The following is a 23,574-nucleotide window of genomic DNA, read 5'->3' on the forward strand; positions in this document are numbered from 1 at the left end:
AGGCAGAGGTTACAGTGAGCTGAGATCATGCCACTACACTCCAGTCTGGGCAACAGAGCGAGACTCCATCTCAAAAAAATAAAATAAATAAATAAATAAATAAATAAATATAATGCAAAGAATACAGAAAGAAGAATAGATTTTGTAGAATAACTGGGAATAGACATGTAAGCAGAGATTAACGTGTTCAATTCTGGACATACTGAGTTTGCAACGCCTGTAGGATATCAAAATGGAACTATTCAGAAAACAGTTGGTATGGAAGGGACTAGAACTTAGGAAAGAGATTTATTTATTTTACTATACTCTGTTTTTTCTTCCTATTTTTTCTTTGTAATTTTAATTTTTGTGGGTATATAGTAGGTATATATATTTCTGGGGTATATAAAATAAAATATTTTGATATAGGTATATGATGCATAATAATCACATCATGGTCAATGGAGTATCCATCACCTCAAGCATTTATCCTTTGTGTTACAAACAATCCAATTATACTCTTTTAGTTATTTTTAAATGTACAATTCAATTAGTATTGACTATGGTCAATAGTGCTATCAAGTACTAGATCTTACTCTTTCTTCTACTTTTTCATACCCATCAACTATCCCACTCCCCCACTACCTTTCCCAGTCTCTAGTAAATCATCATTCTACTCTCTATCTCTGTAAATTGAATTATTTTAATTTTTAGCTCCCACAAATAAGTGAGAACATGTGATGTTTGTCTTTCTGTGCCTGGTTTATTTCACTTAACATAACGATCTCTGGTTCCATCCATGCTGTTGCAAATGACAATATTTCATTCTTTTTTATGGCTCAATAGTGCTCTATTGTGTATATGTACCACATTTTCTTTATCTATTTGCCTGTTGATGGACACTTAGGTTGCTTCTGAATTTTGGCTATTGTGAATAGTGCTGCTATACATGTGGGAATGCAGATATCCCTCCAATATACTGATTTATTTTCTTTTGGGGTATATACCTAGCAATGGGATTGCTGGATCATATGGTAGCTCTATTTTTAGATTTTTGAAGAACCTCCAAAACTGTTCTCCATAATGATTGTACTAATTTACATTTTCATCAACGGTATACAAGGGTTTGCCTTTCTCCACATCCTTACTAGCATTTCTTATTGTCTGACTTTTGGATAAAAGCCATTTGAACTGGAAGGAGATGATAGCTCACTGTAGTTTTGATTTGTTGTGGGTTGTCTCTTCACTTTGTTGGTTGTATCCTTTGCAGTGCAGAAGCTTTTTAACGTGATGTGATCCTATTTGTCCATTTTTGCTTTGGTTTCCTATGCCCATGAGGAGTTACTCAAGAAATCTTTGCCTAGACCAATGTCCAGGAGAGTTTCCCCAATGTTTTCTTTCATTAGATTCATAGTTTGAGGTCTCAGATTTAAGTCTTTAGTGGATTTTGATTTGATTTTTTAATATGGTAAGACATAGGGGTCTAGTTTTATTCTTCTGCTTATGGATATCCAGTTTTCCCAGCATCATTTATTGAAGAGACTGTCCTTTCCCCAATGTATGTTCTGCCACCTTTGTCAAAAAGAAGTTCCCTGTAGATATATGAATTTGTTTCTGAGTTCTCTAGTCTGTTCTACTGATCTAGGTGACTGTTTTCATGCCAGTGCCATGCTGTTTTGGTTACTATAGCTCTGTAGTGTAATTTGAAGTCAGGTAATGTTATTCCTCCAATCTTGCTCTTTTTGCTGAAGATAGCTTTGGCTATTCTGGGTCTTTTGTGCTTCCATATAAATTTTAAGATTGTTTTCTCTATTTCTGTGAAGAATGTCATGGGTATTTTGACAGGAATTGCATTGAATCTATAGATTCTTTGGACAGTATGGACATTTTGACAATATTGATTCTTCCAATTCATGAATATGGAGTATCTTTCCATTTTTTGTGTGTCCTCTTTAATTTCTTTCATTGGTGTTTTATAGTTTTCATTGTAGAGATCTTTCACTTCTTTGGTTAATTCCTAGGAATTCCAAGGAATTTAATTTTATTTGTAGCTATTGTAAATGCTAAAAATACTTTCTTGATTTACTTTTTCTTTCTTGATTTTTTTTCAGATTGTTTGCTGTTGGCATATAGAAATGTTACTGATTTTTGTATGCTGATTTTGTATACTGCAACTTTACTGAATTTATCAGCTCTAATATTTCTTCAATAGAATGTTTAGATTTTTCCAAATATAAGATCACATTATCTGCAAACAAAGATAATTTGACTTCTCCTTTAGGGTAGAGTTTTAGATGTCAAACAGTGGTAGGGACAAGATCCCCTGAAAAGTGAATAAAGACGGACAGTAAGACACTGACATTTAAAAGGAGGGCAAAGAAACAGAAACCAACCAAGGCACTGGATAAGGAGCACCCCGTACGGAAGGAGGTAAGCCAGGTGACAGAGAAAATAGACAAAGCCAGAGCTCCAAGAATGGAAGAAGAATCAGAATAATAATACTTATTCCATTGGGTTAGAGGGTGAAGCAAGACTATCTCTGCAGTGATATGGGTAGAGCCAGGTTAGAATGGATCAGAGTGAGTGGATGATGTGGAATCACACATAGTAAATTTAGGTTGCACTTTCTAAAAAAATAAGTTATCAAAGGAAGAGGCATGAGGGTGCTAAATAAATGGGTCACTAAAAGGATTTTGTCTGCTTTTTTTTTTTTTTTAATGAAAAGGATGATGAACAGATTCTTAGCTAATGGAGAATAACCAATGGGACATAGAAGTTAAGAAAAGAACACTGATAATGCAAATTTCCTAAGGAGACAAGGTAGAATAATTTCCATAGCACCAGTGAATGGCTGGTCTTTGATAGGAAAATTGTGTTTTGCTAGAAATGAGGACAAAGAAAAAGTGGATGCAGATATAGGTGGGCTTATGGGTGAATGGGCAGGGAAATGAAAGAAGCCGCTCCTGATAGCTGCTAGTCCCTAAATTAGAAGCAAGGTCATCCCAAAAAAGAGAAGATTGAGAGTTTTGAAGAGTGGAGAAAGTTTAGAACAGCAGCTGAGGGAAATGGGAGAGGCACATGTAATAGGACTGCTGAGTAACATTGACGGCACAACTGAGATTAGTTTCACTCCAGATTTATGATCTCCATTCTATATGGTTATGATTTTTCTTTTTCCTTCAGCAGAGCAGTGCTCAAGGAATGTTTACAGCTAAGGAGGCTCCATGGAGGATTGCCTGAAGGACATGAAGTCCATCCATCTCTCCAGATAGTTTAGATTATATCTCAAGATCAAGGTAAACCATCAAACTAAATACTTGAGCCATATTGTTTTGGCCCCTTTTACTATTACTCACTTTTACTGAATTGTATTTTGGCATGGGGCCTTGGCTTACATTGAGGGGCCCAACAAGAAACAGACATAGGCCTCTCAGCCTGGTTAGCATCGTGGAGGCTGTTCAAAAGGACAGGCACCAGCCTCGGTACCATTTATGTTCCATTCATGAGGCCACAGAGAGCCATTTTTTTTTTTCCTTTTTTCATTTTTTTTTTTTTTTTTTGAGACAGAGTCTTGCTCTGTCGTGCAGGCTGGAGTGCAGTGGTGGGCTCTCGGCTCGCTGCAACCTCTGCCTCCTGGGTTCAAGTGATTCTCCTGCCTCAGCCTCCTGAGTAGCTGGGACTACAGATGCGTGCCACCATGCCTGGCTAATTTTTTGTATTTTTAGTAAAGACGGGTTTTCACCACATTAGCCAGGATGGTCTCGATCTCCTGACCTCGTGATCCACCCTCCTTGGCCTCCCAAAGTGCTGGGATTAAGGTGTGAGCCACTGTGCCCGGCCCAGAGTCATTTATTTTAGACCCAAATGCCAGGAAACAATTGGTTTTTCATGAGTAATGGCAATGTGTTTCCATGTTTGTATGGTCTTGAAACCAGAATGCATGATTTCAAATTCAGAATCCATCATCTATTAGTTGGTTGATCTTGAGCCTATTAACTTCTCTATGCTTCAGTTTCTTCATCTATAAATTAGCAAAAATAACAGTACCTGCTCCATAGGGATGCAGTGAGAATTAAATGAGACAATCAATGTAAAAATGTTTAGCATATCTGGCAAATCATAAGTCCTTAATGCATATTAGTTATTATTATCATCTTACGACTGATATTTTTTGTTTTATTTGTGTGTTTTGCCTTCATCTTCAGTGTGGTGTGCCTTTGCATGCATTAGTTTCCCTCTGGTTTCCACTTAATATTATTTTCCATTTGTTCTTTAACTACACTTCACTTATTTTTCATCTGATATTCACTCAGCATGGTTTGGGAATGAGGCTGAATATAACAAAGTAAACAAAAGATCTTAAACCAGTCAATAACTATAAAGATTATTCTGTCTATTTTTCTCCTAGAAATAGTTTCAAAGATAGTAAAATGAACGTTCTTATACCACATTTGTATATGGAAATGAAAGTTTCCTTGAAGTCCATTTCACTTGATATTGACATTTCTTACAATCACTCTTGATCAGGCCCCTACAGGGACTTGGCCCTGACTCAGTATTTGCTCAAATACTTCTCACTGTGAATAAATAACATGTTATTTTAATTGCAGAGAGGGACAGATTATTGTAGCTTGAGAAGTAGCTAAATTTTGCAGTGGAATGAGGGCTGGATTTGAGGGTCAAAGAACCTAGGTGTAGACACCAACTCTGCCACCAGCTCTTTGCCATTGGAACTCACTGGCCTCATTTCTTTCATGTGCTAAGTAGGGTTAACAATCTTGATCTCACAGTGCGATTGTGAGAAATAAAGAAGAGGTTCTGCAAAAATTAGTTGAATCTTCATCCAGTGCGGGCAGTAGCATTCAAGCAATCATTCACACTTGTACTTGAAAAATAGGGCCAAATGACCAGGCATGGTGGCTCACGCCTGACGCCTGTAATCCCAGCAATTTGGGAGGCCAAGGCAGGCAGATCACAAGGTCAAGAGTTCGAGACCATCCTGGCCAACATGGTGAAAACCTGTCTCTACTAAAAATACAAAAATTAACTGGGCATGGTGGTGCGTGCCTGTAGTCCCAGCTACTTGGGAAGCTGAGGCAGGAGAACCACTTGGACCTGGGAGGTGGTGTCTACAGTAAGCTGAGATTGCGCTACTGCACTCCTGCCTGGGCGACAGAGCAAAACTCTGGCTCAAAAAAAAGAAAAAGAAAAAAGAAAGAAAAACAGGGCCAAATGATTCAGTCTTTTTAATTATGTTTAAAGGCAACTTGAACATTCTTATCTTATTGAACTATTTGAAATATAGATACCAGGCATTTAGGAATATTTAGTCAAAAGTCAATTTAAAAAAAAGCTTAAATTCCCTTTTAAGAATATTCAGGAAATTTCATCTTGGTATCAGATTATCAACTTAGCCTGCAATGTCACAGGAGAAACATGAAAAATATCCCAGATTGTGTTCTCTGCTTTTAACTAAATAAATAATTGGAAAAAGCCCTGATATACAAATAAGTCTGCTTTATTTCCTGGCAGACTTGTTTTGTTTTTCTTATTGTTATTGTTGCTGGTTTTGTTGCTGCATAAACCAGTAAGCACACGCAGATGAAAGGAAGCCTTTGTTTTGTTTTAACTGAAGGTACGTGGGCATGGGATGGCTTATCCCAGGAGTTAATAGCAAAAGGGTTTAGGCCAATTCTTCAAGGAAATAGAAGCACTTAGTTTCCTAAACCCCTCCCACCTTTCAGGACCAAAGTTGAAAACCAGAGAATGTTGTGTTGGTAGGCCACTCCCCACTGCCCCACAGAACACCCAGAGAAATCAGTGCTGGATAGCACAAAAAGAGCCCAGCTACAATGGTTGGTCTTCAAAGGGGTTCATTTATTATATTGCTCAGTGCCCCACAGAGTTGCTCCAAGCTCATAACTGCCACTGATTTCAAAGAGAGCTCTGAACTTGCATACGCTCCACAAGGCACAGCGCAGGATGAGAAATAGGCTGAGTGGCTTTAAGCCATGTTCAGACATTTTTTAATGTTCATAAATGTCTTTGGCACCATCACTTTCACATAGAAACCCACTTACCTCCTACTGCAAAGTGTGAAATAAAGCCATTTTCAAGCCTGGGTAGGGGATGGTCTGCAAATTGGGCTAAATCTTAAAACTGCATGAAGACTGAAAATAGGATTCACAAGCTAGAGCTCAGCTCTAACCAAACTGTTTCCAAGGTCGGGTCACTGTGACACTCTGCTCTGTTAGATACCATCAGTTCTATCCTGCAAGGGTTAACACAGTGAACCGTGGTCACCTCAGTAGCTTCCAAATGACCCTGGAGTTAAACTAAAGGCCCATAGCTCTAAGGCATCAAAAACAGGTGGTCTACTGAAGGAGGGAAGCACTGTCTCAATTGAGGCTTGATTGGGATTCACCTGACACAGCCCTGGGAAACCTTGAGTTAGGGACTGGCATTTTTTACCACACTTCTCTGCCTTTGGAGATGCGAAGTTTATTCAGGGTGTTCATGGGAGATAAGGACCCATCAGAGGTGCTCTCTCTCCCTGAATGCCTGCAGAAAGATTAGCCATCTTCCCCAATTTTATTCCCGTAGTTGCCTGGTCACCAAGACAAGAGAAAGAGAGATCCCTTAGACACTCAGCAGTCACTTTGTCTACTCCAGGAAGCTCTCTGGTAAGTAATTCTCCAGGGAGCCCCTGCATGCTTCCATGAGCACCTTGCTTTTGGAAGGGGCACAGAAAAAAAATGTGTCCTATTCACGTTCACTATTAAGTAAACATTAATTAAGTCTTGGGCAATATGTTATATTTGTTCCCATGTTTATTGAAAACAGAAAGTTATTTGGGAGAAAAGGAGTTAAGTAATGATTTCCAGAATTCCAGGGATGTGCTCTGGAAAAATGAAACCACACAGTCTCTTCTCTAAAGGTCATTAAGAAAATGTTGCTAAAGCATTTATCTACTATAAGTCCTATTTATTTATTCCCTTAACAAATATTTACTGAGCACCTGCTATGTGCAGATGCAGTTCCAATTGCTGGGATACAGTGGTGAACAGGGCAAAAAAAAAAAAAAAAAAAAATCCCTTCTCTCTGAGTTGGTGTCTAACTGGGGAAGACAGATGATAACAAAATAAGTAAGAAGACTCCAGAGTGTTTGATGAGTGCTAGGGAGACCATGAGCAGGAGTGAGGGCTCATGTCAGGACAGGGTGAGAGAGCGTGCACTTTGAGATTGGGTGATGCGGTGAGGGATCATTTGAATAAAGGATCCTGAGGGGAATTTACCTTTAAATGCTTGTCTTTTTTCAGTTAGTCCAAATTTCAGTAGAAAGTGACTGAGGATTACCTCTGAAGTCTTTTTAAAACTTAGAAGGTAAAGCCAGCTTGCCAAAAATGATGAGAAGACAGTGCAGCCCTGCTCTTGGGTCCTGGTACCACCTGGCTGTGCAGTGGCACAATCACAAAGTTGAGTTCCATGGAAAAAGGAAGTGTACTTGGTATCGTGTTGTGCACACAGTGAGTGCTCAATAAATGCTGTTCACTCATAGCTAAGATCCATGGTCTTGGATTCAGATCTCAAAGTAATGTTTTTGACAAAAATATTTTCTCCATGTTTTTGTATCTCTTCCAGCAACCTTTGAGTAGACATAGTATACCAGCAGTCCTCAACCTGTTTGACACCAGAGATCAACCAGTTTTGTGGAAGACAGTTTTTCCATGGACCAGGATGGCAGGGTGGGGATGGTTTCGGGATGAAACTGTTCTACTGGCCGGGCGCGGTGGCTCAAGCCTGTAATCCCAGCACTTTGGGAGGCCGAGACGGGAGGATCACGAGGTCAGGAGATCAAGACCATCCTGGCTAACACGGTGAAACCCCCTCTCTACTAAAAAAAATACAAAAAACTAGCCGGGCGAGGTGGCGGGCGCCTGTAGTCCCAGCTACTCGGGAGGCTGAGGCAGGAGAATGGCGTAAACCTGGGAGGCGGAGCTTGCAGTGAGCGGAGATCCGGCCACTGCACTCCAGCCTGGGCGACACAGCGAGACTCCATCTCAAAAAAAAAAAAAAAAAAAAGAAACTGTTCTACTTCAGATCATACAGCATTGGTTAGATTCTCATAAGGCGTGAACAACCTAGATCCCTCACATGCGCAGTTCACAACAGGGTTTGCACTCCTATGGGAATCGAATGCCGCTGCTGATCCTACAGGAGGTGGCGCTCAGGTGGTAATGCTCGCTCACCTGCAGCTCACCTCCTGATGCGTGGCCTGGTTCCTAACAGGCCACCCACCAGTACTTGTTGGTGACCTGGGGACCGGGGACCCCTGATATAGACAGATGAGACATCACAGATAGTTTCCGGAAATTTATCAAGCCATATCTATTCACAATACCATCCCTAAATTCCCCCATCATCAATGTAAATATCTTTAATCTGTCTTTACTTATGACTGCCCTCAAATATTCAATGTAATATGTTAATGGGCTGTCTTCATTTCTTCTATCACATTCCCTTTACTCTAAGAAGAGACATCAATGTGTACCATTAAACACCATGTATTTTTATCCTTTCACCCTTCCTCCTTCCCTTTATCCCTCCTTTTCTTCTTTCCAATATCTATGTTGTGCAAAGCATGGTATATTCCGTAGACCCCATCTTAACTACACTAAAAAAATTAATTATTGAACAGGTACTGCTAGAAGCACTGGAAAGAAGAGTGTGGAAAGTGACTCAAGGTGAAGGGAGGATATATCATTTTCTTCTGTCTTTTGTCACCAATGTTGAGATGGCAGCTACTGCCCATCATATTTCCTAAAGGGGAATAGTGACTCCCAAACTCCTCCTGGTTTTAAGGGTGAAGTTAAAGTAACTGGGATAAAGTGAAATAAATTAATTATTGAACAGGTACTGCTAGAAGCACTGAAAAGAAGAATAAAAGGATGTGAAAGTCAATAGCGTTATATATTAGAGAAAATACATATTAGAGAAAATATGTAACACTACTGACTTTCACATCCTTTCATTCTAAATTGAATACCGCATGTGAATACTGCTATTAATGACATTCCCTTCTACCTGTTGTGCCCAAGAGTCTACAAGTCCTTTTTACATGTATAATATCTCATACAATCCTCTAAACCTTTGCTTCTCAAATGTGGTCCTCAAACCAGCAGCACTGGCATCTCCTGGGAGTTACTGGAAATGCAGAATGTCAGGCTCCGCTGCAAGCCTCCTGAACCAGACTGCATTACAACAAGGTCTTTGGGTGCTTTGTGCACACATAGAAGTTTGAGAATCCCTGCTTCAAATCATCCTGAAAGGCAATTAAAAATTCCCTTTCGCATTTTACAGATTAAACACACACACACAAAACTCAGTTTCAGAGATGTTTAATTAGCAAGTAGGCAGCAGGACGTGCAAAGGCCAATATTCTTTCCACTACACTATGCCCCCTCTTTGGATGCTACTGGAAAAAAACTACCGCATACCTCTTTTGGGGTCTGACGTCACCAAGGCCAGTATTTCATAAGGAGCACTTACACAATAATTATAGCCTGATATTGTCCCCTGGTGGTAAGTAGGCCGATGCTAATCTCTTGCTGGATCATACATTCCTTATATAGGCTATTCTTCCCTCCTGTTGCCTAAAAGGCCTCAGGTTAATTACATGAAACAAGTTCATATTTAGAACGCTATCCAATTTTCTGTAATTACTTACCAAAGAACTGTTTCACTGGTTAACAATTTTTGAGGTTTCCATTGCAAATTTTCTTTCCAAAGCAGACTTTTAAGTGATATATCTGACCACCTTAAAATGAAAGGGAAAGGCAACTAACGTGTAGCAAGCATTTCCTTGTGTACCAAGCTTGGTGCTTTGTGTGTGTTATCTCTTGATCTTTACAGAGACTTATCCATTTTACAGATGTGGAAGTCGAGATTCAAAGATGACACAGGTAGCAATGCTGGGCATCAAGCTAAAGTGTCATACCGCGCTGGCCTCTTCCTAAAAGTAAGTCTTGCCTGAATTAGCATGGAAAATGACTCAAGGTGAAGGGAGGATATATCATTTCCTTCTGTCTTTTGTCACCATTGTTGAGATGGCAGCTACTACCCATCATATTTGCTAAAGAGGAAAAGTGACTTTTTAAAACCTCCTGGTTTTAAGGGTGAAGTTAAGTAACTGAAATAAAGTAAAAACAGAGAAGAATCAACTAGAAGGACACAAACTGAATATGCAGAATCACCCAAAAAAGATTAATCAGCAGAGGAATGTTGCTGGGTAATATACTTTGAAAATGCCATATCAACACCATATACATTGGCTAAAATCTAGACATATAATCTAAGCAAGACCCTCTAAACTGGTGAGTTTTAAATTCTTTATGTTTAACAGAGAAGCAGCAGGAGGCCGCCTTATTCTTTAAGAAAGAGGAGGAATGAATAGATTTCTCGCTGATAGAGCTGAGAAAGGCATCTCCTAGGCTCTTGCATCACTTGTGTTAATATGCAGGTCCTCAGAGCTGCAGCTTTCTCATGAACATTGTACTGGAACGTTCTCCTCTGTTACTCTCTGGGAATCTGCAGACAGTTCATGTGGAAGTCTCTCTCCCAGTCTGAAAGAATTAAATAGAATATTATAATTACTCAGAGTTTAATATATGCTACAACTGTTTTTGCTGGCTTGGCGTTTAAAGATGCAAATGTTCCAATCGCTTCTAGAAACATGACATTATAAAAGGGACTACTGTAATTAGGAATAAAACTGTTCAGTCCTCATTAACCAGAAAAGCAGTTTCTAAACCCAGGGAGGCTCTACTTTTATTCCAAGAAAAGTCAGGAAGATGGTGCCGCAAGAGCCTAATAAAGATTTTGGGTCAACTTGTGTTCACTGCAATTGACTAGGATCCATGTGAAATGATTTTTAAAAGGCAATGAACAACAAATACTTCTAACAGAAGAAAACTAATCAGAGAAAAGCCTGAAGAATCATCTTAAGCACACTCTTCTTTAAAGTTTCACTATTATTTTATTCTTGATTGCCCAGATTCATTCAGCCTTAATGCACTGTTAAAGAGTCTGTCTTATTAGACAAGGATGTTATGGTAACTGGTTGTAAGGCTACTGTTCTCCTGGTTACAACATGTGACTAGAAAAATGCTTTCTTAATTGAGGCTTAGAGTGATAAGTCCCTGGTGACTCAAAACGGTTAAGGAGTGTGTATAAAACTGAGCACAGGCTAACCTTGAAGATGATGGCAGCCTTTACTTTGGTTCTTTAATCTCCACATCCATTTCTGTCCTGCCGGAACTGTCTACACTGACGACTCACTGTGGCATTAGTCATGGTAAGAGCCAAATGTGTTCTAAGCCTGTGCCTTTTTATACCTGTCAAAGGGAATTTGGTCACTGAAATCACAAGTGAGCCATGTTATAAGGTGTTTAACTGTGAGGTAGTCTCCCACATAGGACGAAGGCAAGAACATTTGGAAGGAATGTGATTTATTTATGTTCTCTGCATAGGTACTTGCAACGTGTCTGCTTCTGAGAAAAGCAACGTCCATAGATTGCAGATAGCGCATTATCTAGCCCTCGTTCTTTCTTTTAGCTGAAGTTCTTATCACCCATGTTTCAAAACCTAATTAAGCGATGGTTCATTCATAACTAAAGGACACTGGACAGGAATTAGGCTCCAGTCTCTTCTTTGTCACTAACCAGCTCTGTGGCTCTCAGCAAATTAGCTCTCCAGTGGGACTCTGTTGCTTTGTCTTGTAATAATAACAGCTCTATTTATTAAACACTTTTTCTGCAGTAGGGCTTTAATAAGCACTTTAATTGGATTATTTCATTTAAACCTCATAATAACCCAATGGGTAGGTTCTATTTTAACCTACATTCTGCAGATGAGGGAGTTGAGGCATAGAAAGCCGAAGAGTTTGTCTAAGGTGACACAACTTCGATGTGAAAGAGCCAGGATTTGGTTACGTTTCTGCTGAACCTACAGACTACACCCAAGAATTGATGGAGCAGGGAGATTTTCCTGCTCCACAAATTCTTAATTGTACTTAGAAATGAGTTGGCTTAGGCCGGGCGCGGTGGCTCAAGCCTGTAATCCCAGCACTTTGGGAGGCCGAGACGGGCGGATCACGAGGTCAGGAGATCGAGACCATCCTGGCTAACATCCCATCTCTACTCAAAAATACAAAAAACTAGCCGGGTGAGGTGGCGGGCACCTGTAGTCCCAGCTACTCGGGAGGCTGAGGCAGGAGAACGGCATAAACCCGGGAGGTGGAGCTTGCAGTGAGCCGAGATCGGGCCACTGCACTCCAGCCTGGGCGATAGAGCAAGACTCCGTCTCAAAAAAAAAAAAAAAACAAAAAAGAAAAGAAAGAAATGGGTCGGCTTAACTCATGTAGCATGTCTGTGCTGCTATATGTAATTTGATTTTTTAATTTTTTAAATGTTTTCGTCTTGTTTTCCCAGCCAGAGTAAAATGTCCAGATGAGTTAGTGGAAAGACTGCTTTCTATAGGATAACGAGTGAGGTTATCTGCCCTTATAAATTCCTTCCTTTATTAATAGAGATAATAATGCCTGGCTTATAATGTTTCGATACTTTAAGTACAAAATGGCTATAAGGTGGATAGCAGCACTATATAAAGAGAATTCGTTTCTAGTATTTTAAAATATTAGCTCTCTCAGGAAAGACTCCTTCTTAAACAATGTATTTGCCAGGTCATGTCATGTTGTGAGATGCTAAAGTAGACGCATTGATCATTACTTTGTGGTTTTTTCGATTTAGAAAAGAATTCTTAAACACACTGTTATTTATCTTCGCACTATTAATTAACGTAACAGGGAGAAGAGTTTAATGGTGAATGTGAAACCTTTATTGAGTACCTGAATTTGTCCTAAATGTTATCTCACTGAATTCTCACCATTGCTCTATGAGAAAAATGTGAGAAAACCGAGACTCAGAGATGTTAGGTAACTTCCCTAGGACATACAGCCTTTTGTTGAGAACTGGCACTGAATCAGAGCTTTAGCTCTCTCCAGAGACCAGAGTTTCCACCATGTCATACTGAAGATATGAATATTCATTAAGATTTTTGTGCTTAAATATCTGTGTGTGTATTGTTCATGTACCATTTTATTAAAATATCCAACTGAATAGCCAACATTTTCATAATAAATATTATGGTGATAGAACATTACAACTTAAAATCATGAAAGTACATATTGGAAAAGACCTTAAAATCTGCAAGCTCAACAAGTGATTCATTGCTTTTCCAGCTGCTGCTTGAACATTGCCTGCAATGTGGAACTCACTGCCTCAAGGGCAAACAATTTCGTCTTTAATGTGTAGAAAGTGTTACCACTAGACTGTCCATCAGGCATCTCAAATTTAACATGTCCAATACTTAATTCATAAAGTTGTTTCATAATTTTGTTTATAGTCAATTGAGGAGCGGGGCTTACCAGAGAAGAGCGGGCACTAATGAGGATAACATTATTCCATCAATAATTAACCACAGATGATATGTTAAGCATTCATTTTTATTTTATTACTAAGGCCAAAGAAAGAGGTCAGTAAAAACTGTTACCTTATCTCCTTGGGATTTTCCAAGATCACCTTGTTAGAGCTTAATGCTCCATTTATGTTAGAAGACAATTGCGTCAGAGTTCCAAGCAAAAAGCAGCCGGTACATTCAAAAGGGTTTGAGGCATGTTAATGAAGGGACATTTACAAAGGTATAGGCAAAGTTCAAGGAAATCAACAGAGTAGTCCTTCACCACTGCAAGCATTTCAAGGATAGCAATAGTAAAGAACCATTCGCAGCTGTAGGCATGAAAGAGTGAGGAAGGAGCAGGTTTCACAGGGCAAGTGACGATACAAGATGACAACCCCTCCCCTACCTCCAGAGAAACTGTGGCCTCAGGTGGAGGCATGCTGCCTGGAAGCTCAACCAGGAGAACCGATACCCTGACCCCACTGTCTCTACCACCCGCAGAGCTCCTGTTGGTGGCTGAGTTCTCGCTCCTACTAATTGGAAGACAGAAGACAAGATTCCTTACTAACACGGCCCAGGACACAATATTACATGTCGTCCAATACATTACCTGAGTCTTTTCTCTTCCTACTCCTCTCTGGACACTTATCCTTACCATATTCTCCCATTTCTATCTCCTAAATCAGCAACAGGAAGGCCAACTAGTAGATCATGAAGGGAAATAATAATCCTATAGCTCTAGGAGGTTTTGCCATGTGACACTGTTAGCATGTATCTCTTGGATTGTACAAATTAATTCTAAAAGAAATTTTATGACCTCTCTTCCATATTTTTGTATCATAATTAGCAGACCAAACTGGCTGATAGGCATGTATAAATTTTATACGCATACCAATGTATATTTAGAGACTATTTAGTGTTCACATATCAAATAAACTTTTTTCTTTTGCTCTGATTCCTTTCTGAGACTTATCTAACTGTTCTTTGTTAAAGCCTTTATTAAGCTTTAGACACTGGTAATGTAAGTTCTAATCTCTGAATTACTATTCTAATTGCTTTAACCCTATCCCCAATATCTTCAAAGCCTTGCCTTTCGGGAATTATGTCTTAGCTAAAAGTTTTCTGAGACCAAAATTTTCTGAGCAAGCAGTCTCAGAACCAGATTTTCCAATGGGATCTGCTTACATCATTGAAGATAGGAGGTCTGATAAATATAATTTATATCAGACAAGCCAGGTACATTGCGAGAAAAAAGGCCATCCTTTATTTTATTGTAGAACTCTTGAGCTGGAGTTGACACACTTGAAAGACAAGTTCAAATAAACTTTTGGACCCATTTTTCTTGAATATTGATGTGACAGTCTCTTCATAGGTATTTTGAGCTTGAGATAGCTTTTTAAATTCATTTAAATCACATATTGGTTTACCCCACTGTGCACATTACAACAGATCTGACAGTGGAACATCAGTCAAAACCGACACATCTTGGTGATAAGAATGACAGATTTTTGGCTGGGCGCGGTGACTCATGCCTGTAATCCCAGCACTTTGAGAGGCTGAGGCAGGCGGATCACGAGGTCGGGGGATTGACACCATCCTCGCTAACACGGTGAAACCCCGTCTCTACTAAAAATACAAAAAAAAAAAAAAAATTAGCTGGGCATGGTGGCGGGCACTTATAGTCCCAGCTACTCAGGAGGCTGAGGCAGGAGAATGGCGAGAACCCGGGAGGCGGAGCTTGCAGTCAGCCGAGATCGTGCCACTGCACTCTAGCCTGTGCAACAGAGCAAGACTCCATCTCAAAAAAAAAAAAAAAAAAAAAAAAAAAAAGAATGACAGATTTTTATGCGCATGAGCAGAATGAGGGCAATATTTTGTCTTAAAAAATAGCTAAGACATCAGCAAGTTAGGCAGTGAGGTCTTCAGAGTTCCATAATTCTGTACCATGTGTTTATTTTTACCCCTTGATGTTAGTAGTGTGGCGGGTACACTGAGAAGTAAGCCTTTTAAAGTCATATACTTTATTCAAGTATTTATTGAACCTCTTCTTTGAGGTAAACATGGCAACAGAGGTGGGACATGAAATAAGAAATAAAACATCATCCCTCTCCTTAAAGAACTGGTAGTTTAGATGGGTGACAGTGTCACAACAAAATGAGGGGAACTTCTGGAAGCAGAATGTTGTCAGAGGCTCTGTTCCAAAGGTGTCTTTTCATTTGTTTAGTGCCATAGTCACTAAGCAGGCAAGTACCCATGAGACATTCGGTAAGAAGATACTGGGGTTATACATGTACCATGGGCTTAATAAATCACGACTATTGTGATTACCAATTGGTCCTGTCTCAAAAGTAGTATCACATGCATCTCATTCTCCCATCCTCATGACACTGTGTTGTCCAGATCCTCATTAGTTCTCAGGTTGAGCAGTTGCAACCGACCCCTATCCAGCTTCCTGGTTTAATAGTCAAGATTACTTTCTATTTACTCTTCTTAAATCTATTCTCTGCCACCTTTGTAAAATGTGAATCTGGTAGTTACATTTCCCTTCTTAAATGGCTTTACAATTTCCCACGTCCACGAAGATAAGGTCCAAACTTGCCAATGAGCTCCACGGTGATCTGATTCCTGTCGATTGCTCCAACACCTTCTCATGGCCTTTCCATGGATCCTGCTGTAGTGACCTAAGGGTTCGCCAAACTCAACTTCTGCTTCATGCTCTAATGCCTCCATGTCTCTGTGCATGGTGTTGGTTTGCCTGGGCCAGTCTTCCCCTTTCCTTTTTTAACTCTACTCCTGTTCTAGAGGTCTAGCTCAATTTCTCCCCATCTCTATCACCACCTCTCAAACACCATCATTTATTTCTGCAAAAGCTTCCTAACTTCTACTTCACTTCACAACCACTCTTGCCCCTTCCAGTCCATTCTTGACTGCTAGGATAAAGATAACCATTATCCATCCCTAATCCTATCATCCATAGGATAAAGAGCAATATTCTTATCAGGGCCTATGTAGGGGGCCCTACCAGGCCCTGCTTGTCTCTCCAGTCTCATCTCCTCTTTATGCAGCTTGCTCCAACCACAACTACCTTATTGCATGTGCTTGAATGCCGTTGAATGTCATGTTTCCTCTGCCATAGGCTTTGCACACGCTGGTCTCTCTTCTTAGATTGCTTGCCCACTTCTCCTACCCATTCCACAGATCTCAGCTCAAAAATTGCTCCGAGAAGCAAGCCTTCTCTGAACCTTAGTCTAGATTAAGTTTCTTTATTCTGCGTTTTCATAGAAAAGTGTTTCTTTACTTCATAGAATTCACCTCAGTCTGCAGTTGGGTGATGACTTGGTTAGTGTCTATCTCCATCCCAAAGTCAAGTTTCACGAAAGACGAATGGCATCTGTTTTTGTCTGTCATTGAATTCCTAGCCTAGCACAGTGCCAGTCACAAAAGGGGCACTCAAAAAAAATTTAAACAGTGAATCAATCAATCCACTAAGGCTCTTCCTCAGTTGCTTCATTTGAAAAGCCTTGATACCATCATCACCACTATTATCTTATATATCTTCTTTGGAAAATTGTCTATTCAATTTCTTTACATATTTTTTAAGTGGATTGTTTTTATCTTTTTGCTGTTGAGTAGTAAGAGTTCTTTTATATTCTGGATACTGGGCTCTTACCAGATAAATGATTTGCAAATATTATCTCCTATTCCATGGACTGTCTTTTCACTTTCTTGATAATATCCTTTGAAGCATAAAAATGTTTAATTTTGATGAAGTCCCACTTACTCCTTTTTTCTTTTCTTGCTTGTGTTTTTTGCGTCATATCTAAGAAACCATTGCCAAATTCAAGATCATGAAAATTTACCCCAATGTTTTTGATCCATAAAGTTCTTTTGACTTTTAAAATTCTATAAGATAAGTCATTGCTGGTCACCTATTACACACAAAGAACTATTGGGATTTCAGGGGAAACTGGATATTGGAGACTCAAGCATCAGAATGGATAAGGCATCATTTTAGTGTTAGAATTAGGTCCCAAGATTGAAACTTCAGAAGTGCCAGGATGTGACTGAGTTATATGTAGACAGCGATTTGGGATAGAAGTCTTTAAATATAGATTCCAAGGTAACTTAAGAGGACCTCTAATTAAAACAGTTAAAGCAACATTCCAAAATACATAAAGGCAAATAATAAGCTCTGAAGAAAACTGGAAAAAAATCTGACAAATTCCAAGCCTTGCTTGAACTAAAGAACACAATGCTATTTGTGTAGAGGGAAAATGTTAACAAATGCTACATAAAGTTGTGGCCTGAATATAGAAAAAGTCATCCTAGATAGTGCAGGAAAAGGAAAAAACTTAGTTTCTAATTTAGCTCTAAGCAAGATAAGAAAAAGACTTGTCTGATACATAGTAAATGCTAAGTAAAGAGTTTGTTGGATGTAAAATAAAATTGCTGAAAGAATAATGGAATATCCTGTGAAGAGGAAATGCTCAATAATGTATTTGTTGAATTAAAAAAACTACTCATAGAAAATAAGTGAATTTGATGTGACCAATATAAATGCTCTTCCACTGAGAAATGACATTTTAAAGTAAATTGTTAATCAAGAATAAGTAAATAATCACATTTCAGAGAGTAGCATCTCTGAAAAGAAACAAAAAGAAAGGAAGGAAGAAAGCAAGCAAGTAACTAATCTACAGACACGATATTAGCAAAAAAAAAAAAAAAAAAAAAAAGCCAAAAAAAAAACCTGTCTTGTGAAAGATAAATTATTCAGACCACAGGGATATAGCCATTTACTATAGAAGGAGGAAAAAACAAAATCATAATAATAGTCTAGTGTTATTCTTATTTAAATATGTTAACTTAAAATAAACATACTATTTCCTCCTCGCTTCCCTGCTCTCCTGTCCTCTCCTATGGGCTCCTCTCCACACCTTTTCTATCTCCCTTTTGTACTCTAAATAATCTTTTAGCAATAACAGGACAAGGATACAGATATGGGAGTGATATTGTTTATTACCTGTGAACAGTAGTTTATACTACTGTTAATAATAGTGTATATATACCAGGTTTCTGTTTTGTTGAAATTAATTAAGACAGAGAAGTCAAATAATAACCCCTTAAAACATTCTATACCATAACCATGGTGGTGGTTTCAATACTCCATACATTTGTCAGAACTCATCAAATTTTACACTTAAGTACATATTATACCTCAATAAAGCTGACAAAAAGGAAATAGAAAGGTCAACCATAAGCAGTTTAATTGTGCAGGGAGAAGTGGCCTACTGCCCTCCAGCTGGAGAAGTGTTACCAAGACTAGACGGTCCAGCAGGATGACATTTACCATGGAAAAAGTAGAGAGATGTTATTAATAAGCACATCACAGAATTCAAATAGATTTTATAGTCTCTGATTTGGTCTTGGAAACCAAGTCATGTGCCTTAGCACAAAAATGAAAATGGCAGTAACAACCAGAATTCAAGGGATTTTGAAAATTATGAGCATAGGATCAACATGGTAAATGATAGAAATTTGACATTTAGCTTTCTGCTTAAAAACATTCTGGTTTTTAACGAAGATCAGTAATATAAAAATGGTAGATGATACCATCTCATACCCAACAGAATGGCTACTATCAATTAAAAAAATAAAAACCAGAAACCAGAAAATAACAAGTGCTGAAAGGATGTGGAGAAATTGGAGGTAGGAATATATAGTGGTATGACCATTATGAAAAACAGTATGGCAGTTCCTCAAAACATTAAAAACAGAATTATGATACGATCCAGAGATTTCACTTCCAGGTTTACACCCAAAAGAATTGATAGCAGGAAGCAGAACAGATATCTGTATACCTATGTTCATAGCAGCAGTATTATGTGCAATTGCCAAAAAATAAAAGCAACCCAGTATTTATTAACAGATGAAGAGGTAAGCACAAGGGTATATACATAAAATGGAATGTTATTCAGCCTTAAAAAGGAAGAAAATCCTGTCATATGCTACAATATACAAGAAACTTGAAGGGATTATGCTCAAGGAAATAATCCACTCACAGAAAGACAAATACTCTATGATTCCACTTACATGACATACCTAGAGTCGTCAAAATCACAGAGACGTTAAATGGAAAGGTGATTGCCAGTGTTGCTGTAGGGGAGGGGGAGACATGGGAGGGAGAAGATTGGAAGAGACTTCTGTTTTCTCTAGAGAGGGAGGAGTCAAGCAGGTGGCTTGCATGGGATTGTAGACTCAACTTTTCAATGTCTCTTCCATTCCTCCAATGATAAAAGGAGGCGCTTGGTAATTAAAAGACTCCCTAGCTGTTGAACAGAAGTAACAAATAGCAACATGAGGAAAGGAACAATGAAGAAAGTGGCTGAGAACAGCAGAAGTTCACAAAAGCAAAGTTGCAAACGATTTTATAAGTGGGAGAAGGAAATGGTGAATTCAAAAGTTGTAAAACAAAGGAGTGACAAAACACCTGAGCAAGAAAGAGCAAGATCCTCTACAGAAATGTGCTAGGGTCTGGGGTGTTTAGCTGATGAGCAGAGCTATTGACTGGCCAACATTTGGTTGAAAAACACCATGTTTTCCATAGGTATCCAATGTTTATTGCCTAAGTGTTAGTTCTGAGGAAATACCCAGCAAATTATAATATTCATAAGCAGATATTTTATAAGTAGAAGTCATGGATATGCCCACAGAAATCAAAAAGCAGAAAGTCACACTGTTCAGATTAATATATTTTGAGATTCTTTTTAATGAAAATTCTTATTTATTTTGTGTCAGAAGAATACCAGGGAATAAAATTATTTTGAAAAGAGGCTAAGTGGAGTATAATTCATAGTCTCCCTCAAAATGGGGAAAAAAGTAATTGTATCCAAAAAAATTTGTATATCTAGTTATTTGAGGTGGTACTTAAGTCTTTCCTAAAATGATTATTCAGGGAAAATTACTCGGTTGGGATTATCCTTACTTTCTATAACTCCTTTTTTTTTTTTTTTTCCTGGTACGTGGCTTTAAGCCAGTCCTCTGATTCTTAGAATGCTCAAAAAAAAAAAAAAATGAATTAAGGAAAAGGAAAGAAAATTCAAATAAGTCAATGGGGCTGCTTGGCAGTAGTGAACATAAAGCATGTGATGAGGAAGGGGCTGAAATGAACTAAAAGCAAGGCAACTGCTTTTTTCAATAATACTATTTCTATCCTCCATTTCCATAGAAGAAAGCAAGCTAAAATGGTATAACAAAAATAGTGAATATTTATCAGACTGAGTGTATGGTGTGCCAAGGCCAGTCCTAAGTGCTTTGTATGTACAAACTCATGTAATATTCACAGCAACCCTGTAAGGAAGATATCAGTAAGAGCCGATTGTTACACTTTCAGGAATTTGGTGAGCCTGTTGGTAGCTTGAAATCAGCCATTGCGGCAATACTTACATCATGGAAATTAAAAATATGCTACAAATCAGAGACTTCAGGGTGAGAGCCGTTTGTTAAACATTTTCCAGAACAAAACCGCGACTGTCTTTGTTCACAGATGGGTAAACTGGGGCACAGAAAAATGGAGTGATTTGCCCATAATCACGCAACTAGTAGTTGGTAGAGTTGAAATTTTATCCCAGGCAACACCACCTGGGAGCCCAAGCTTTCAGTCATCATGTTATACTGCTTATGATTTGACTAAAATGCATTGGCTGGATTTACAAAGCCTGGGTCCCAATTTGGATTCGTCTGCTACTCACTGTTAAAGCTGTCTGAGTCTGAAGACATTTCATAATAGAATGCTTCACATTTATCTTTGCTATATCATAAATAAAATATATTATGTGAAAATGCAAAATAAGCCTTCTTTTCATTCTTTTCTTTCTTCCCTTTTCCTTTCTTCTTCTTTTTCCTTCCCTTCCCTTCTCTTTCTTTCCCTCCCTCCCTCTCTCCTACCCTCCCTCTTTTCTTTCCTTCTTTCCCTCTTTTCTTTCCTTTTCCCTCCCTCCTTCCCTCCTTCCCTCCCTCCCTTCCTTCCTTCCTTCCTTCCTTCCTTCCTTCCTTCCTTCCTTCCTTCCTTCCTTCCTTCCTCCCTCCCTCCCTCCCTCCCTCCCTCCCTTCCTCCATGGATTATGTCTAAGGTGTTGAGTAGGATGTATGTGAATCTTACGGGACTTTTGGCAGCATTTAAGGAGGACTGGAGTGTTTTTTCTCCCTAATGCTTTCTCATTATCATAGAAAGCAGAACAGCTGTGCTGACAATGGGCACCATCATCATCATTAATAAATATTTATTGAGCACTCCCTTTGTCCTGAACTCTGAGGACATATTAAGGTAGAAGATATGGTCTTGGAGCTTGTCAAATGAGTATCTCAGGTATTAAAACAAGTGGAAATTGTTCAAAAGAGAGAAGAGAGTAACCACAATGGGTGGGGCAGCTGGGGAAGCCTCGGGGAGTGTGAGGGGGAGGAATAGAACAGCACCTGTACTAAAAGAAGCATAAAAGGGGAAGTGGGCGTTATAGGTGGGAGGAATGGTTTGAAGGAAAGCACTAAGGCAATTAACATTTTGGTGTTTGGAATAAATCGGTAGTAGAGTTTGGCCTACATAGAAGAAGAGGCTAAAAAGAATGGATTCCTGTTTGAGGAGGTCCTTTGGTGCTTGACTAAGGAGCCGAGTCTTCATTTTCTGAGCAGTAAAGAATCACCCAAGGTTCTTGGCTGGGTGTGGTGGCTCATGCCTATAATGCCAGCACTTTGGGAGGCTGAGGTGGGTGGATCATTTGAGGTCATGAGTTTGAGACTAGCCTGGCCAACATGGTGAAACCCCATCTCTACTAAAAATACAAAAATTAACTGGGTGTGGTGGCACATGCCTGTAATCCCAGCTACTCAGGAGGCTGAGGTGGGAGGATTGCTTGAACTCGGGAGGCAAGGGCTGCAGTGAGCCAAGACTGTGCCACTGCACTCCAGCCTGGGTGACAGAGATGCCCCTGAAAAAAAAAAATCCCACAAGGTTCTTGAGTACATGAAAGATGCATAAAACAGTGCTGTGAATAAGATTAAAGTTAGTCAGACATGTAGATTGAACTGGGGGACAGAATTACTAGAAACAGAGAGAATAGTCATACAATAATCTATTATGAAGGCTTTAACAATGAAAATCCTTAGGGAATACTTAGAATTATAAGCAAGATACAATGGGAATTGTAAACTGTGATTATGGTACAAAAAATACATGATGAAAAAGATTGGAAAGAACTACAACTAAATTAGCACAGTGATTAGGTTGAGCCTGTGGAATTTAGGATGATTTTTTTCTTTAATCAAATATTTGGTAATATAATTTGTCAGTACCAAAAAATACATGCAAATAATAAGAGTTATTGACAACAAAAGAGATGCTTGCACAAGACACTAAATTTTAGGTAAAATGAGGAATTATGCCTTAGACGTGGTAAAATGAAGGAAAACCATTCAAACATGCATGGCTTCGGGCAGTTGGAGATATTGAACTAAAATTTGGGGGGAGTAGTGAAGATTTGACACCTTGTTTTCTGAGCATGGGAGTGACCAAGAGTTCTGAAAGGGCATTCAAAGGAAGATGGACTGAGCAACAAGGCCTAAAATGTAGGGATTTGGCCAAGAAGGTGCAGAAGGGCAAGTGTAAGTGAAGTCCATGGAAGGAACTGATCATAATTTACCTTAGAAAAAGGAGAAGTATTAAGTTAGGACAAAAAGACCAATGCAATTTAGTAGATTAAAAAGTAATTGACTTCTAAGAGTTAAAAAAAATTAGAACAGATAATAATCATTCTTTGTAACTTCTTAGACAGATGGAACTAAAAAAAAATAGTAGCTTGATTTACTGAGTGTTTCCCCGTGTTGGAAGCGTAATATGTGCATTAAATCTATTGTCTTATGGCCGGGCGCGGTGGCTCAAGCCTGTAATCCCAGCACTTTGGGAGGCCGAGACGGACGGATCACAAGGTCAGGAGATCGAGACCATCCTGGCTAACCCGGTGAAACCCCGTCTCTACTAAAAATACAAAAAACTAGCCGGGCGAGGTGGCGGGCGCCTGTAGTCCCAGC

The 23,574-nt window shown here is 39.0% G+C and overlaps 1 long non-coding RNA gene across 1 annotated transcript; it reads left to right on the forward strand.

Moving 5' to 3' along the window:
- The first annotated feature begins 2,109 nt into the window (after positions 1 to 2,109).
- Positions 2,110 to 15,091, forward strand: LOC108582420. The gene is made up of 3 exons (XR_002517618.2): positions 2,110 to 3,275; positions 9,911 to 9,997; positions 13,277 to 15,091. It is a non-coding gene; the product is annotated as an uncharacterized LOC108582420 (long non-coding RNA).
- Positions 15,092 to 23,574: the final 8,483 nt, after the last annotated feature.

Source organism: Papio anubis, chromosome 13, assembly GCF_008728515.1.
Source record: "Papio anubis isolate 15944 chromosome 13, Panubis1.0, whole genome shotgun sequence".
Classification (NCBI taxonomy): Eukaryota; Metazoa; Chordata; class Mammalia; order Primates; family Cercopithecidae; genus Papio; species Papio anubis.